This window comes from Balearica regulorum, chromosome 2 (genome assembly GCF_011004875.1).
Source record: "Balearica regulorum gibbericeps isolate bBalReg1 chromosome 2, bBalReg1.pri, whole genome shotgun sequence".
NCBI classification, from domain to species: Eukaryota; Metazoa; Chordata; class Aves; order Gruiformes; family Gruidae; genus Balearica; species Balearica regulorum.
Genome location: NC_046185.1, coordinates 22,673,584 through 22,689,792, shown reverse-complemented (window position 1 = coordinate 22,689,792; position 16,209 = coordinate 22,673,584). Strand labels below are relative to the sequence as shown.

At 44.4% G+C, this 16,209-nt stretch overlaps 1 long non-coding RNA gene across 2 annotated transcripts; it reads left to right on the top strand.

Moving 5' to 3' along the window:
* The first annotated feature begins 14 nt into the window (after positions 1 to 14).
* On the top strand, positions 15 to 8,477 carry LOC142600319 (uncharacterized). 2 transcript variants are annotated; one of them, XR_012833740.1, is made up of 4 exons: positions 16 to 163; positions 2,956 to 3,052; positions 4,450 to 4,595; positions 6,416 to 8,477. It is a non-coding gene; the product is annotated as an uncharacterized LOC142600319 (long non-coding RNA). The 2 variants fall into 2 exon arrangements; XR_012833741.1 differs by lacking the exon at positions 4,450 to 4,595 and having other exon boundaries at positions 15 to 163; positions 6,416 to 8,459.
* Positions 8,478 to 16,209: the final 7,732 nt, after the last annotated feature.

Here is a 16,209-nt window from a genome sequence, read left to right as displayed (position 1 = left end):
CCCTCTCCGCCCGCGGCGAGCCGGGTCGCGAGACGCGCCGTGCGGGCATGCGCCGAGCGCCGCCGGCGGGCAGCAGGACACGGCCGCCGTCGCGGGCCCCGTCGCCCAAAATGGAGGCAGCGCGGCGGCCCGTACGCTGCTGGCATAGCTGGGCCGAGCGCAGGTGCGGGCGGGGCGGGGCTGGGCCTAGGCGACGCGAACCGCCCGGCGGAGCTGGTGTCCCCGGCGGGCCGCCCTCCCTGGCTGGCGCGTGGGTGCTGCGGGAGAGGCCGGGGTAGCGCCTGACGGAAGGCAGGGTCGGGACCGCGTAGGGCTCAGCTAAAGGCGGTCCGCGGGATCCAGGGCAGGCGGTTGAGTTCATATGGCAACTTGAATCTGTGTTTCAGTAATGGCTTCCACAAAAATAAGACCCGTCCTGTGTCACTACAGCTTTGAGCAGGTGGGAAAAGAAACCAGGTCTTAGTGGCCAGTCAGAAGCCTCGTTCACCGAGTTAACTACAGCCTAGTGACGTGATTCACTGAGCATTGATAAGCTGTTGTTAACGCTCACGGGAGGAGACTAAACACATTGCATACCTGGCAGCCTCTGTCTTACATGAATTTTGGGCCTTCAGGACTCCCGTAAGTAAATACATGAGCCGAAGGATTTAGCTGGCCTATATATTTCACAGAGTTTCACATCTTCAGCACCTCCCAAAGCCTTTACAACTTTCCTAACACCCGTGTGAGGAGGCATGGCTCAGCCACGGGTGGAAGAGAGCCACTCGGAGACCAGGTGCCTCAGCAAAAGGTCACAAAACTGTTCCATGGTGGAGCGAAGGATGAACCCTGATCTGCCAGCCCCAGTCTGCCATGTCAACTTTACCAAACCACGCAGGGCTGTTTTTTAAAAAACTTACTCCAATAATCACAATTCTTTCCAGACACTAAAATAGTTATCCAGTTCACTGAGACCCACCAAAAGATATAATTGTTCTGGAAAGTAATTGCTCATCTCAGGACACGTTAATTTTCTTTTTAGAAAGGTATGTTAGTACAGTTTGGATATTCTTTTTCCAAAGCAAAGCTGGGTTTGTTTAGTTTTATAGCAGAGAATTTAGAAAAGTTGTGAATAGATACATAGCTGCCATCTCTTCAGAAATAAAATGAGACTGAGGTTCCACAGCATGCAGGGATGGAGCTTGTTTACTCTTTTCATCTCTTGTCACCTTCTCTTTTGCAAGCCATTTTAAATGAGGAGGAAGTGAACTGACAAATATATGCAGTCTCATTACAGTGTCTCATCTTGCCTGATAACACAGCGCTAGTAGGTTATGGATGAAGTCAGTAAAAGCAGGCACATTGATTAGAAAGTCAAAGACCTCTTACGTACATTTGCAACAAACCCTGCATTGAAGACTAAAAATGGAGTGGTTTACACTGTTATTTTCTCAGGGATGTTCTGTATTGCACCCTTCATTGGTGATTTTACCTGTTCGTTTGGGTTCCTATTCCAGAATGCAAGTGCAGGAGGAGGAATCAGAGTATATAAAAAAACCCCAACAAACCAAACCAAAAAAGGTACAGAGAGATAGGAGGAGAGATTTGGGCAGAGCTTGGACGTGGTACAATAAATGTGAATCATTAACAGGCAAAGAAAAGAGGAAGGGTTAGAGGGGAGGACAAAGGTTATAGTGATACATGCAGAGGAGCAATCCAGAAAGCTGTATTCTTTGGGAAGGTAGATTTTTTTAAAAACACATTTTTGGAATGGATTTAAACTAGGAGAAGGACTTGACTAGTTTGGAGGCATTAAGTGCAGACAAAAAGTGATGCAGCAGGGAAAAAGCAAAGAATAAGTCAATACTAGTTCTATGTAGAACTATGTATTTTATCTATGTTCTTAGATGTCTCAAGATGGTAATACCTGAAGATATCGCAGTGATACATGAGTGATGTAACTGCCACATCAGTTACTGCCACCTCATCTACATTCATCCTCCCAGAAGAGGTTTTGTTTTGGTAGGTAGGGGATGTTTTTAATATTCTTACTGGGAGTAAGAAAACAGATGGACTATTTAAGAGAGGAGGACAGTCACGTAGGACAGGAAAAAGAACTTCAGTTTGATGTGCAATTAATTGGGGGCACTGTCAGCTATTTTAAAAACGTATGGAGGGAGGATTTCCTGCTCATATGGAGGAAGCAACACTTGAAAACAGAAACATAAACTTCATCCTCTCAAATGTACTGGAAAAAAAAAGAGTGGCACACTATTTGGGCAAGTACAAGACTGAACTGTGTAGTCACTGTATACAAAATGAGAAGAAATTGATGGATGAACGCTTTATACAGTGTTTCCACTACCACTGGTGATATTAATGCAGAACTAGAAATCTGATGCTACAACTTAATCTTTACATATATATATTTAGTACAGTGCTACACAAATCAGTAGTCCTGTTTTGTCTGGAGAGGCAAAATGTAAAAAAGCTAACATAATTTCCTTCTGCCTCATTAGCATTTCTCTACACTCAGTTTTAATATTTGAATTCCTAACCTTGTATGGCTCCATACGCACATTTCATAGATGACTAGAGTAACAATTCACATTTTGTTCTCCGAAGATAAAAAGGCAGCAGAGCACAAAATACATATCCAGCCCTGAGTTCCCCTTTCTTCCAGCTATGAGGCACTTCTACCATATTTCCATTCTTTTTGCCTCCACATTTTCTTTTCAGCACAGTTCACAGTTGGATGTAGACAAAATCAGGTGTTATCCCTATGACGCAGATAAACCGGAGCAGGAAAGACACCCTTCCCTGCCTTGTCTTTTGGAGTGGAAAAAATACCCACTGGTGAGGCAACCCAGCGGTCAGGAGCTTCAAATCGGTTTGGACAGATGTCTGAAGGCCACATAGCCCGATGACCTTCCCCGCTAATCCCAAGTATTTCCTTCTCTTTATGTCTTCCTACAGGCTACCTCTTCTCCTCTGGTTCTTCCATTTCCTCTGCCTCTCTGATGCACCCTCTATCACCAGGCGTCAGCAGCAGGGTCGGATTCCGCTCCTGCAGGTGAGAGAATGAGATTATTTCCTCTTCCATCTCCTCTTCCTCTTCCCCCACTGCTGCCAACTCCTGCAGCAATTGGTGTTTTTTCTTAAAGCCTCAGGTGCAGGAATTATGTGATTACGCAGGAATTTCATCTTCCATTGAGAATAAAATGTCCCTAGCTACTGAAAACTCAGCACCACAGAAGACAAATACAAATAACAATCCACCTTTAGATGTAGGGAAGAGGTCGCTTAAGATTTCTGAATGCTTGAACTGGTCCCTCTCCTGGCTCCTCTTACAGGCAGCGGCACTCAGTGCCAGGTATAGCTAACAATCTGTAGCTGTCCAGCCAGGGCACCCAGCCGTTGCGGTGGGAGGAAAGAATCAGTCCAAATTGCTTTTTTGTCTGAGCTGCTCAGGGCAGGAACACCCGTGCACAGGTCAGAGACACGAGAAAAGGAAAATGAAGGCTGTGACAGCTCTGGATCCCTCATGCCCACAATGCTGTAAAAATACTAGAGCTCCAGCAGTCCCTCTTTTTAGTAAAAAGGCCTTTATAAATAGGACCTTGTGGAAATAATACCAATCGATGCTTTGATCTTAGACCTTTGTCATTGCTGCGTACTTTGAAGCTATCACTGTTCCTGTCCAGTTGACAGAAATACTGATAACCAGCTGGAGGAATGATTTGTAATTATTAAAAGACCAGAGGTGGTGAGAGGAAAGATATCTCTGCCGTTACACACACGGAGCAGTCACCTCTCACCTATATTTACTGAATTGTTTGCTGGAGCAAAACAACTGGGGCAGAAGCAAGGTCCCAACTTTAGTATGGATTAGTTTGGTTTCAGAAGAAGAGTGGTTCAAGTGTAATTTCTACGGAGAATAGTTATAGAATAGATCTCATACTCGTGCTAAGTTGTTTACACAAAGTTAATGCAAACAGCAGCTCAAAGCATGTATAAAGATATCACAAGTAAGTAAAATTAAATTGAGTTTGTTCTACAAAATCAAAGATGGAAGGAAAGAGCAAGACAGAATTCAGTCTTGGTTTAGGAGTATCCAGCAATATACCTGAAGCTCCTTTCAGGCCAATGCTAGAATGTTTTCACCTCCAAAAAATCTGAACTTGGATGGACAGAGACTAAAAGAAAATGACTGTGAACTAAATATCTGAGCTACTAAATGAGGATTATTAAAGATAATATTCAAATATGAGCATTACTTGAGAGTCTAGGCACCTGCATGCCTGTTCTACATTAACTGGTAAAGAAAACTCAAAGGTTTTAAGTATCTGCAACAGGATACAGACTTTTTACTGTTAGGAAAAGTGCCCAAGTCCAGCCCAGCTTAGAAATGACTTGAGCTCATTATGTGATAGATACTGAGTTTTGTATTAATCATCACACGCGTTCTAGTTCCTGGTATCTACGTGTCATGGATCATCACTAAAACCTGAAGGATCAGCTGGAGGCTAAGGGTGACATTGCAGGTATCTTTGGATAGGAGAAGAGGCGGGGGGTTTCCCTCTGTGGATAAACAGGAGACGGTGGTTCACACAAGAGTGAACTAGTCAGCAGCGATAAGACTAGATCAACTTTAAAATGCAACAGTCCAAAACACTAAAGCGGGATAAAGTAGTCTGTACCATGCAAGGAAATTGAAAATATGCATATCGTGTGCTGTTACTGGTAGGTACCGAACAAGGAGATTTTTTTTATGAACTCTTTCAGAATTAATACTCTCTGTTGTTTTTGTTGCATTTGCAAGGGGGTTTTGTTCCCAGACGTTTATTCTCAGCCCTGTGGTTCTTGTGTAAGTAGTCTTCCCCTAATGTGATCCTAGCTCTATGCAATGACTAAGAGTGTTTTCAGGCTACTTGGCTTGCTAGTTGTTCTTGTCAGTTGTGTTCCAGCTTTCCATACACGTACACGTTCTTCTCATGATTTCTAGGCACAGTGTCCCCCAGCAGTCCCCTAGTTGTGCTCAGCTTCCCTTGGCTGGTAGGGCATTTCATCAAGAGTGAAGACTCACAGTCTTCAATACGAAGATTTCCAGCTAACCCCTGGAGAAGCACTTTCCACTTGTCAATGTCTTTCATCACCCTCCCAGCTCTGAGAGGTGATGGTGATCTCCCCCTTGTCATCCAAGAGCAGCGAGAAGGAAAGTGGTCTCTTGAGATTGCACTCCAGTGCCATCTGAGACACCTCCAAACGTGCAATTGCATTTTTTGTTTCATTGACAATGTTGTCTCACACATTTTTGGGATGAGAGAACCACAAGTCAAGGCAGAGGCCTTTTCCACCAGGGCAAAAGAGGCAGGACTCTTAGACAGACAAAACCCTAGCAAATTTTTTCACTGCTTTCAAAGCAAGTGACAACACATTTGAAAAAAATATTTGAGCTATTTAAGATAAATCCTGTTTACTTTGCTTGCATGAATAGAGTTGCTAATGTTAGCAGGAGGAAGATGAGCAGAATGTGGCACTACTCACTTCCCTCTGCATTTGAATTTTCTGTAACGCGTGCATTCTTCACTTAGAAGTTGACAGACCTTTTCAAAAAGAACGGGTTTTTTTTTCCCGTAAAAACCCGAAACCCCACAGATGATGGGCTGTTGGTAGTGACCAGCATGGAATAATTACCCCTATAACACAGTTAAGAGCATACAGAAGGATCTGTGGGATCCGTGTCAGGTGCATACAGGAATGAACAGCCTCTGAACTTGTGCATTCGGTTGTCAGACCACTGCAGTAGTGATGCTGTTGGTACTCAGGGCCTTCAAGTAGGTGGTCTGTCAACGCACTTTTGAGTCCCTAATTGTATGCAACCGAGTTTGATCTTCACCTGTTGGAAACTGTGTTTGTGTACCTGTCGCTCTTTCTCTCTTGGGGCTGGCCCTTAACGTTAAGATTTGTAGCTTGCCATTTCTTTTTCCAGGCTTAGCCTTCTGTGGTCCTCAAAAATGAGGAAGGAAATCCCTTTTTAATTTTGCTGCCACTAAAATCCCTGATCTTGTTTTGGACTTTAGCCACCATTGGCTCAAGAATGTGGGGCAACATCTTGGATCAGACCTAACATTGTTGGAAGTGAAACAGTATCTACGGATATCATCTGCTCAGGATACTGTCAGTGCTATCCCCTGGCTTAGCTATTGCCAGCCAGATTTGCAGAAGTGACAGGAAAGTTAGCAAAGCAAAGCAACCAGGGCTGGGTTATTTTTATTACACTCCATTTCCTTGCAGCTGGCCAAAATAGTCAGTACCTTCCAAATCTGACCAGCTCGAAATGCAAGTGAAAGCTGAACATGAAGCAAGGACCAGGCAAGGCTGGGGCAGTGTCTTCTGGTTAGTACCCAAATCTTGCTGTCATGCCCCGTTTCAGCAGCAAGAACGTATGGCCCAGTGTGCGCACTCAAACCAGAAGACGTAAGTGCTAAGCTGGAAGATCTCAACTAGTTTTGACATCTCCAAAACCCAAAGGCAAGGCCCCAAGGAAGACATTGTGCTGGGCAGTGGGGTCACGCACAGCCAGGTAGTCCCCGGGACAGTGAGAGCTGCAGCCGGGGCCCCGGTGTGTCACTGCGGAGCAGGAGAACCGAGCTGCTGAGAGCTGCAGAGCTGAGCCTTCAGCCCCGGGCAGTCCTCGGGGGTCCCGGCCCTCTCCCAGCCACGGTGTCCTGCCCAGGCCATGCCTCTGCTGCTTACCTCCCTGCAGAGAACTCCCAGGCCAGGGGACAGCAAAGCTCCCAGCCCCTGGAAGGTCAACCATTGCAAGGAGGAGAGAGATGGTCTTATTCAAGGAGCTATTACTGGTACCAGTAAGCATGCTGCGGTGGTGCTCCTGGTCTACTTACCCTGCATCTGCTCCTGAAAAACACCACTGAAACTGGTCTTTGGCCATTAACTTTGCCTGGTGCTCCAAAGCTGAGATTTGGGGGTTTTTTGTTAAAGATGGTTTTCCAAAGGGGCAGATAATTGCTGTTCATTCTTGAAATTAAAAAAAAAAAAGCAACCAAACTTTCCTGTTATATATAATTTTCTTGCGTAATTTAGAATTTGTTTTCCCTCTTCTCCACTGCCTGGAAGTGTGGGGCAGGGACCCAGCGCAGCATCTGGGAGGTTGCTGCAGTCCCACAGCTGAACTGGATGCCCGCACCAGCTCAGCTGGAGCTAGAGGGAGGAGAGGTGGCTGCCCAAGCATCATCCATCATGGGAAAGAAATGCCTAGAGCAGCATGTACTTAAGGCTACCGCCTCCTAGATGGACCTTTACTCAAGACATCCCAGTATTTTTCTAGTTATGGGGCAGGGCTTTGGGCTTAGGTTTACTTTGAGAAGCCAAAGCAACATTTATCATTTTCTGTAATAGAAGCAGAGTTTAAAGGAATTATTATAATAATATCTAGGGACTGTATTTCTGAGATTGTACCCCATGTAAACACAATCATAAGTGTAATCAATGTCAATTACTTCCATTTAATTCTCAAAGTTTGCTCTTAAATACCTGTCGTGGTTTAACCCCAGCAGGCAACTAAGGACCGCACAGCCGCTCGCTCACTCTCCCCAGGCAGGGTGGGGAGAAGAGAATTGGAAGGGTAAAAGTGAGAAAACTCATGGGTTGAGATAAGAACAGTTTAATAATTGAAATATAATAATAACAATATCAATAATAATAATAGTAATAGTAATGAAAAGAAAAATAACAGAGTCATAAAACCCAAGAAAGACAAGTGATGTAAATGAAAACAATTGCTCACCACCAACTCACCAAAGCCCAGCCAGTCCCTGAGCAGCAGCCCCCCAGCCAGCCTTTCCCCTAGTTTTATTGCTGAGCATGACATCATATGGTATGGAATATCCCTTTGGTCAGTTGAGGTCAGCTGTCCCAGCTGTGTCCCCTCCCAACTCCTTGTGCACCCCCAGCTACTTGCTGGCGGGGTGGTGTGAGGAGCAGAAAAGGCCTTGGCTCTGTGTAAGCACTGCTCAGCAACAACAAAAACATCCCTGAATTATCAACACTGTTTCCAGCACAATCCAAACCATGGCCCCATAGCAGTTACTATGCAGAAAATTAACTCTAGCCCAGACAAAACCAGCACACCACCACACCAGATTTGACACGGCCAATGATAAATGGAATGCAATTAGTTCTACTATTTGCTTTGATGATATGCTAAATTATTTCTTACAACAGGCCATTTATTATCTAAAGCTAATGGTTATACTCTTGCATTTAACAAGTCTAATATATCGTAAACCGTGGCAAACTGATAAGTTTCAAGTTGAGATATTAAAGTCTAGAAAAAAAGTCATTCCATGAATGAGTTTCATCTAATAAATCCTTGTCAATGCCCAAGTCATCACTTTCACGAAGAAATCTTAAACTGTAAGAAATGTGTATGTATTTCTCATCATTACATAAATAAAAAAATCCTAATTATGCTGCCTCTTAGTGATTTACAGTCACTTATTATATAATCTTAAGGAAAATGTCTGAATTTAATTGTTGTTATGGCATTTTTAACATAATACCTCTTCTAATTGTTAACAAGATAACTACTACTTTTTTCTTCCCCTGAAATTTATCATGAGCTTATCATGGCAATTGCAAATTAATGAAGAGAGTGTAGTCCCTCAGAATACAAATATTTGATTTTATGAATTGTTAGCATTTATACTGCAATGCTGCTTGCCATGGAGCTTACTCAATGGCTCTGCACTCTGAATTTCCCGTATCACCCCTTTCCTTCAGTATATGCCTTCTTATAGAACCATAGAATCATAGAATGGTTTGGGTTGGAAAGGACCTCAAAGATCATCTAGTTCCAACCCCCCTGCGATGGGCGGGCAGGGACACCCTCCACTAGACCAGGTTGCCCAAAGCCCCATCCGACGTGGCCTTGAACACTTCCAGGGAGGGGGCATCCACAGCTTCTCTGGGCAGCCTGTCGCAGTGCCTCGCCACCCTTGTAGTAAAGAATTTCTTTCTAACATCTAATCTAATCTGCCCTCTTTTAGCTTAAAGCCATTCCCCCTTGTCCTGTCACTGCACTCCCTGATAAACAGTTCCTCTCCAGCTTTCCTGTAGGCCCCTTCAGGTACTGGAAGGCTGCTATAAGGTCTCCCTGGAGCCTTCTCTTCTCCAGGCTGAACAATCCCAACTCTCTCACCCTGTCCTCATAGGAGAGGTGCTCCTAATCCAGCTGTAAATACCTTACAAAATAAAAAGCTGAAAGCAGGTAGCAGCAGAGCACCTGATCCCAGAAATCATATTTTGGCTGAAAACAGACTTAAGGAAAAATTACTTGCCCAAATTTTACCATTTCTGCAAAGTATTAAAACTACCTTGTAAATGTCAGGCTCTGATATTTTGATGCCCGTTGAAATTCCATGGTGGCAAAAGCAGGGCACGCATAAAATACCAGATCTCCAAGACTGTGGAAAGTCTTCCTGCAGACTTAACTGCTACAGTGGAATGAGTATTCAGTTTTAAATGTGCCACACTATGCTAAAAACCTCAAGTCTTTACAAAAAAAAGGAGCAACACTAAATTGCCACAGGGACTTTAAAATTCAACTGGAAGCTTTATAAAAAAATAATTTCTTCATATTTTGCATCCATATTCAGATTTCCTCCTATCATCAAGGGACAGGTTTGTCCCACCTTGATTTGTTTTATTCCAGGTTTCAAAATAATGCAGTGTGGTGGGTTGACCCGGCTGGAGGCCAGGTGCCCCCCAAGGCTGCTTTGTCACTGCATCCTCAGCTGGGCAGGGGAGAGAAAATACAGCAAAAGGTTTCTGGCTCGAGATAAGGACAGGGAGAGATCACTCATCAGTTACTGTCATAGGCAAAACAGACTCGGCATGGGGAAAATTAATTTAATTTAATTTATTACCAATCAAATCAGAGTCAAGTAATGACAAATTAACCCAAATCTTAAATCCCTCCCTTCTTCCCTTTTTCACTCCCAATTTCTCTCCCTCCTCCCCTCAGCGGCACAGGGGGACGCGGAATGGGAGTTGTGGTCAGTTCATCACACGGTGTCTCTGCTGCTCCTTCCTCCTCAGGGGGAGGACTCCTCATACTCTGCCCCTGCTACAGTGTGGGGTCCCTCCCATGGGAGACAGTCCTCCACCAACTTCTCCAACATGAGTCCTTCCCACAAGCTGCAGTTCTTCACGAACTCCTCCAGCGTGGGTCCCTTCCACAGGGTGCAGACCTTTAGGAACAGACTGCTCCAGCGTGGGTCCCCCACGGGGTAACAAGTCCTGCCAGCAAACCTGCTCCAGCGTGGGCTCCTCTCTCCATGGGGCCACAGGTCCTGCCAGGAGCCTGCTCCAGTGTGGGCTTTCCACAGGGTCGCAGCCTCCTTCGGGCATCCACCTGCTCTGGCGTGGGGTCCTCCATGGGCTGCAGGTGGGTATCTGCTCCACCATGGACCTCCATGGGCTGCAGGGGGACAGCCTGCTTCACCATGGTCTTCTCCACAGGCTGCAGGGGAATCTCTGCTCCGGCGCCTGGAGCACCTTCTCTTCCCCCTTCTCCACTGACCTGGGTGTCTGCAGAGTTGTTCCTCTCACATCTTCTCACTCCTCTCTCTGGCTACAAATGCTCTTTGTGTTGCACTTTCTTTTTTTCCTCTTCTTAAATATGTTATCACAGAGGCGCTGATTGGCTTGGCCTTGGCCAGCGGCAGGTCCATCTTGGAGCCAGCTGGCACTGGCTCTGTCAGACACAGGGGAAGCTTCTAGCAGCTTCTCACAGAAGCCACCCCTGTAGCCCCCTCTGCCAGCAAAACCTCGCCACGCAAACCCAATACATGCAGGCACAGCAAATTCTGGTTGTTATTTAGAGAAAATTCTTTCCTTTCATAACATGAGGGGTTACAGAAGGGGCGTTTAATTCCCCTTTCTGTGGTTACCTTACTATTGACAAGCCAGGCCCTGGGCCACCTACACCGGGGTGCTCTGCCCCAGTCACCCTCCAGACACTTGCCTGCCCCCCCCCCCGCAAGCCCCCTTTGCTCTCTCAGCCTTGCTCCCTCCCTTCACCCACGCCTGGCTACAGCCCCACCAGGCATGTCTCTAGTCTTACACTCGTCTGCAATTTCCCTAATGTTTCTTCTTCCTTCTATTTATCTAATTCCTTGTGGATCTTTTCTTATCCTAGCACCCTCTCCCATTCATTGAACACTATGTTTTCTTGCTCCTTGTTATGCAGGGGACTCTTCTCCTCACCCATTCAATTCCACTGAAGATTATAGGAAAACGTGATCCCAAGGGATAACGGCAAACTCAGAAAATCTACCAGTGTGTTGTGATGAACACTTAAAAACACCTCAAATACCATATTGTTCTCAGTAAAAATCTTAAGAATTAGCACCCATGGATTGTCCCTCCTGCCAAGGACTACATAGAAATGGGGATGTAAGGGCATCTTAGCATTTTTTCTGAGGAGAAAAATAAATTAACTAGACATTCAAATCATCCTTCTTATTCTGCTGTCCATATAACGTGTTCATAACTCAGTCTACCTTGAATAAAAATGGCAACTGCAACAGGAAGATTTGACACGGGTAATCCCACTTGCAGGACCACAGCTAAGACGCTGCTGTGTTTCATACCCTTTAAAGCTTTGTCTTGTTACTGTCTCTGCAAGCTGTCTGGTTTCTAAATTTTGGTCAGAAGAATATTCAGATGGCATCCTGTCTCCTGCCAGCCTTTTGGCTTGGATAACATTTCCTTGAGGTTCTCCATCTCAATAAAAGAGCCCTCAACACACTCTGCATGACTGGGCTAGGGCTGCCTGAAACAGCAAGCTCCGCTTCTGTGCCACAAAACTCTGTAGTATGTATTCATCAGTCCTGCATTTATCATATTCATAAAGATTTTTGACTGATGATACATGACTTCCAAACTTCAGTTTTCCAACAGTAATACCAGAAAGCGGCAGACAGCTGCTTCTTTTTCAGTTTGCGGGAAGGCTACAGATACTGATAGCAGCAGTCTATCACTGCAGCAAAGTCAATCCATCATATTCACTATACATTCCCCTTGGCTCCGGTCAGATACAGCTCTGTGATTTTAGCACTCCAAAGTCTCTGCATTTCTCCAGAGTAGCTCCTGTCTTTTTCTAGGGAGTCATATTAAAAGTCCCACCTGCAGCAGGTCTCATCTTCCGCTTTTTCTTCCAGGTAGAAAGGATTTATCTAGCAAATAGAGTCCTCTTCCTTTGGTGGGAGGGGACTGGATAAAACTCACATTCTGCTCATCATTTCTGTCTGCGGCAGAGTGGCTGCTTGCACCAAGATAGGTGTCAGCGGGAGCTTGCTGATCATCTGCTCTGTTTAGCCGGACAGCAATGGCTTGGAGCAGCCGCAGCACACGCTGCCTCCTCCCTGGTCCTTGGCAGGCTGCTGTGGGCAGGGGTGTTGGGGGATATGGGGAGCACCTGGGGCTGTGGAGAAGGAAGGAGTCAGGGAGGTCATAAGGTGAGCTGGGATTCCTGCAGCATGAAAAATAAGGCACAAATCGTGGGAAGCAGACATGGTTACTGAGTATGAAAAATAAGGCACAAATCATGGGAAGCAGACGTGGTTACTGCTGCTGTCTGTGGAGCAAATTGTCTCTTCCCACCACAGCTTAAGTGAGGTTCTGTGGGATGGTGACACCACAAAGCCATGGGGCCCATGTAACATTTCCATTCGCCAGAGTCCCATGTGGGAGATTTAAGTCACGCGTTCACATGGCATCATTAATGAGCCAATGAGTGAAGTATAAAATAAAGGTAATAATAAAGTGCTGCAGTGAAATCCCTTAGGACATTGATGAGAAAGCACACAGCTCTGCTTCCCGCAAGACGGGTGCTGATTTCTTCTGACAGTGGTACCAAGCTGTCGCTGCGGCTGCTTGCTTTCGCACGAGATGCCAGCTGCACGGTACCATTAGCATTCCTCATCAGCCGCGGCTTATGTCTCTCTGTGCACAACGCTGGAAAACCAGGTCATTCTCTTGGCTCATCCTCCTCTGATAACTCCTCTTTTCTTCCACTGCCGGGAAGCTGAGGACGGCGTAATTAATTTTCACTAACGTTCAGTGCTACGTGCAACTGCTTTTGACTCAAGCCGAAAAATGAAGTTTTCACATAGTTTTCATGCCCTAATAGGAGGGAAACTTGAGACAAATATGAGAGGTACTCATTTTTCTTGTGTTATAATGATTTAGCTAATATTTTTCAAAAGATTGCAAAGAATACTAATGACAAGTTAAGCTTCCAGTACTCACAGAACAGAGAATAAATGAGTAAGATTCCAATGAAAATACCAAGTTATATACCTAGCCATGCCAGATAACAACTGGTACTGCAAGGCTGTCATAGCCAGCAACCCAAAATCATGCCCTTAAGTAGAAAACCTGCCCGAAGTTGTATTTAACTGCTTGGGGGTTGCAGGCAGATCGGAATCCTGATATTCTAAAGAAACTGCAAGGGAAAATAAAAAAGGAAGAAGTCAACCCAAACCTCAGATCAAAAGTTTAGGTTTTCATAATAAGACAGTGGAAATGATGGCTTTTAAACCTGCGAGGAATACATTTTGAGAGGACTGTATGGAGACCGGTACAGAGAGATAAAGCAGCAAACTTTATTAAAGGTCAAGTGATTTTGTGCTGCGGGTACATAAATGCCCACAAAGAATTATCTGGATGGTACAGTGGACTTTGTATATTGGCAGGGTAACCATATCAGTAATTAAAGCTGCATTAATGTGCTTGAGTGAAAAGTGCTCTGAAAGTGTCACTGTAATGGCAGTCACAGCATCAACTGAAGCCACTCAGCTGTGAGAGGAGGAGCTATGAGCTGCAGAGACTCCTTGCCAGGAACGTGCTTAGAATTTGACGTGCTGGAAGACTACTAAAAATAATGTGATTGAAATTATAATAATAAACCCCCTGCAATATCAGTATCCACTACAATAATTGCAAAATCAACCAAATTAAATGCAGTATTTCAGGAGATAAAATATGAAGCAGAGAATGCGTTAGCAGTCATTCATGTCCCCTCATCAGCAGGTGGGCTCTTTGGAAAGAAGCACACCAAGTTTCAAGGAATCGCATTGTGTTTTGTGTACCTTGGGAGGCTGGGAAAGATCAGAGGGACTCTGAAATTACAGTTGGAGTTGATGGCACTGGAAACATTTCAATTCCTCTTTTGCAATGATTTAGGTTAAGAAGTCCTAAACACGGAGTATAAGCTGTCCAAACCTCTGCAAAGAAATATGGATCCGTTCATTCAATTAGGTGAAAGTTACAGCTCACTGGGGGAAAAATCTCAACCAGAAAAGTTTGCAGATGGAGTTAGTGGGAATACTTGTGCTTCTAAAGAGAGAGAAACATTTTCTAAAAAATTCGTACTCAAGCATAGGTGATCCTAGCTGCCCAAATTCAGCAGAGTAATTTTACAGAAGCTTCAGATACATTAATTTTACTATCACCATCGCTGAAATAGGATTTGGCCCAAAAGGCCACACTGCAGTTAAACTTGTCATAACAACTACAGATATAACAGAAGCCCAAGTTCAAGGTGTGTGGTGCTAATTCAAGATATAATTGTCTTATTTTTTAGCTTCATTTCTTGCAAGCCATCAAGTTACAAATAGATCACGGAGAAATAGCTCATTTTGAGAAGTCAAATCACGTATTACCTGTTTCCTGAAGTGGTTAATTTAATAAAAGCTATTTCAGTGGTATCCACAACCAGTACCAATGTGATAATGAGTATCATCTCAATCCTCTACGTTGTATGAAAGCATTGCTTTGGTTCACAACAGGGCAATCACAATTTCGTATATAAACAAGACCAATACTGAGGACTTAATGGTTACAGATGATGTGCAAAGAATTAATTCAAAGAACTGCAGGACAGAAATCCTTCTTTGAATCATTTCCAGATTCATACCTTGAATGTTACTTGTGCTTAAAATGTAATTTGCAGCAAAGAGCATTTTACCACAACTAGACTTTTCTTAAGAAAGGGAGATAAAGGAACTTCTGTGATGCTTTTAGGCCCAGATTCTTGCAGCCTACGTTCTTTGGTGATATTTAGACTATGTAAATATGGGCAATATAAGTGGTGGTCTTATTTGTAATGCAGCTACTGAGCTGTTAGGAAGAAACCTAAACCTTGCAGTTGCCTCCTCCCATAAAACAAATGGTGCCTCCCTCATCACCAGAGGTGCAGAGTAAGTACCCTCTAGCTAGTACCGGTACTGAAGAGGATCACAGTGTAAAAAGCCCTACTCTAGGAATAAACTCTGCAAATGAAAAAATACAACAAGCCACAAATGTTTTCTATGTTGTAGTACACATCTCCAAGGGGCAAAAAAAGAGAGAGATTTCCATATTCACAACATATTACAATAAATGCCCTTTTAAAAACATTGCGTAAGATACTGGAATAGCTCTGGGTTTATTCACTATTCACGCCTTACGATTTTCTTTACAGATGGAGGAACACCTCTTCCCACCGCCGGCCCTTGGCCAGCTGCTGCTACTGGCACTTTGGGCTCAGCCTGCGAACAGCTGGCATCCAGGCTCTGGCAGGCCTTTGATCAGTTACCAACACTTACAACTGAGTAGAGACTTCCAAGGCAGAGTAAAGTGGCAAGAGCAGAGGAGGCAGATTGTAAAGTCTGACCAGCCATTGTAACACGCACTGGAGGACAGCTTGAGTTTGCATATTAGCTTCTTTGTTTGTCCTTCTCTAACAGATGATACTTCTATTGCATAGTAAATGAGCAACATTATTTGGTATTTGTGTATGACTAAAAGCTAAAAAAACCCACCAGCCTAAGTTGTCTTCTGTTATTATTTCTTGCACCCAGTGATCTTTAAGTTTTCACCAAACTGTTGCACTAATATTCTTGTAGCCATATATTGGGAAGTGAAAAAAGTAGAAAACACTCGAATCGTGGAATGACACAATATCCTCAGTTGGGAGGGGCCCATGAGGATCATTGAGTCCAACTGCTGACTCCACATAGGGCAACCTAAAAGTTAAACTATATATTTATGAGCATTGTGCAAACGCTTCTTGACGACCGACAGGCTTGGGGCCATGACCACTTCCCTAGGGACCTTGTTCAAGTACAGATCTCTGAGAATATGACCCAAAAGCCATGC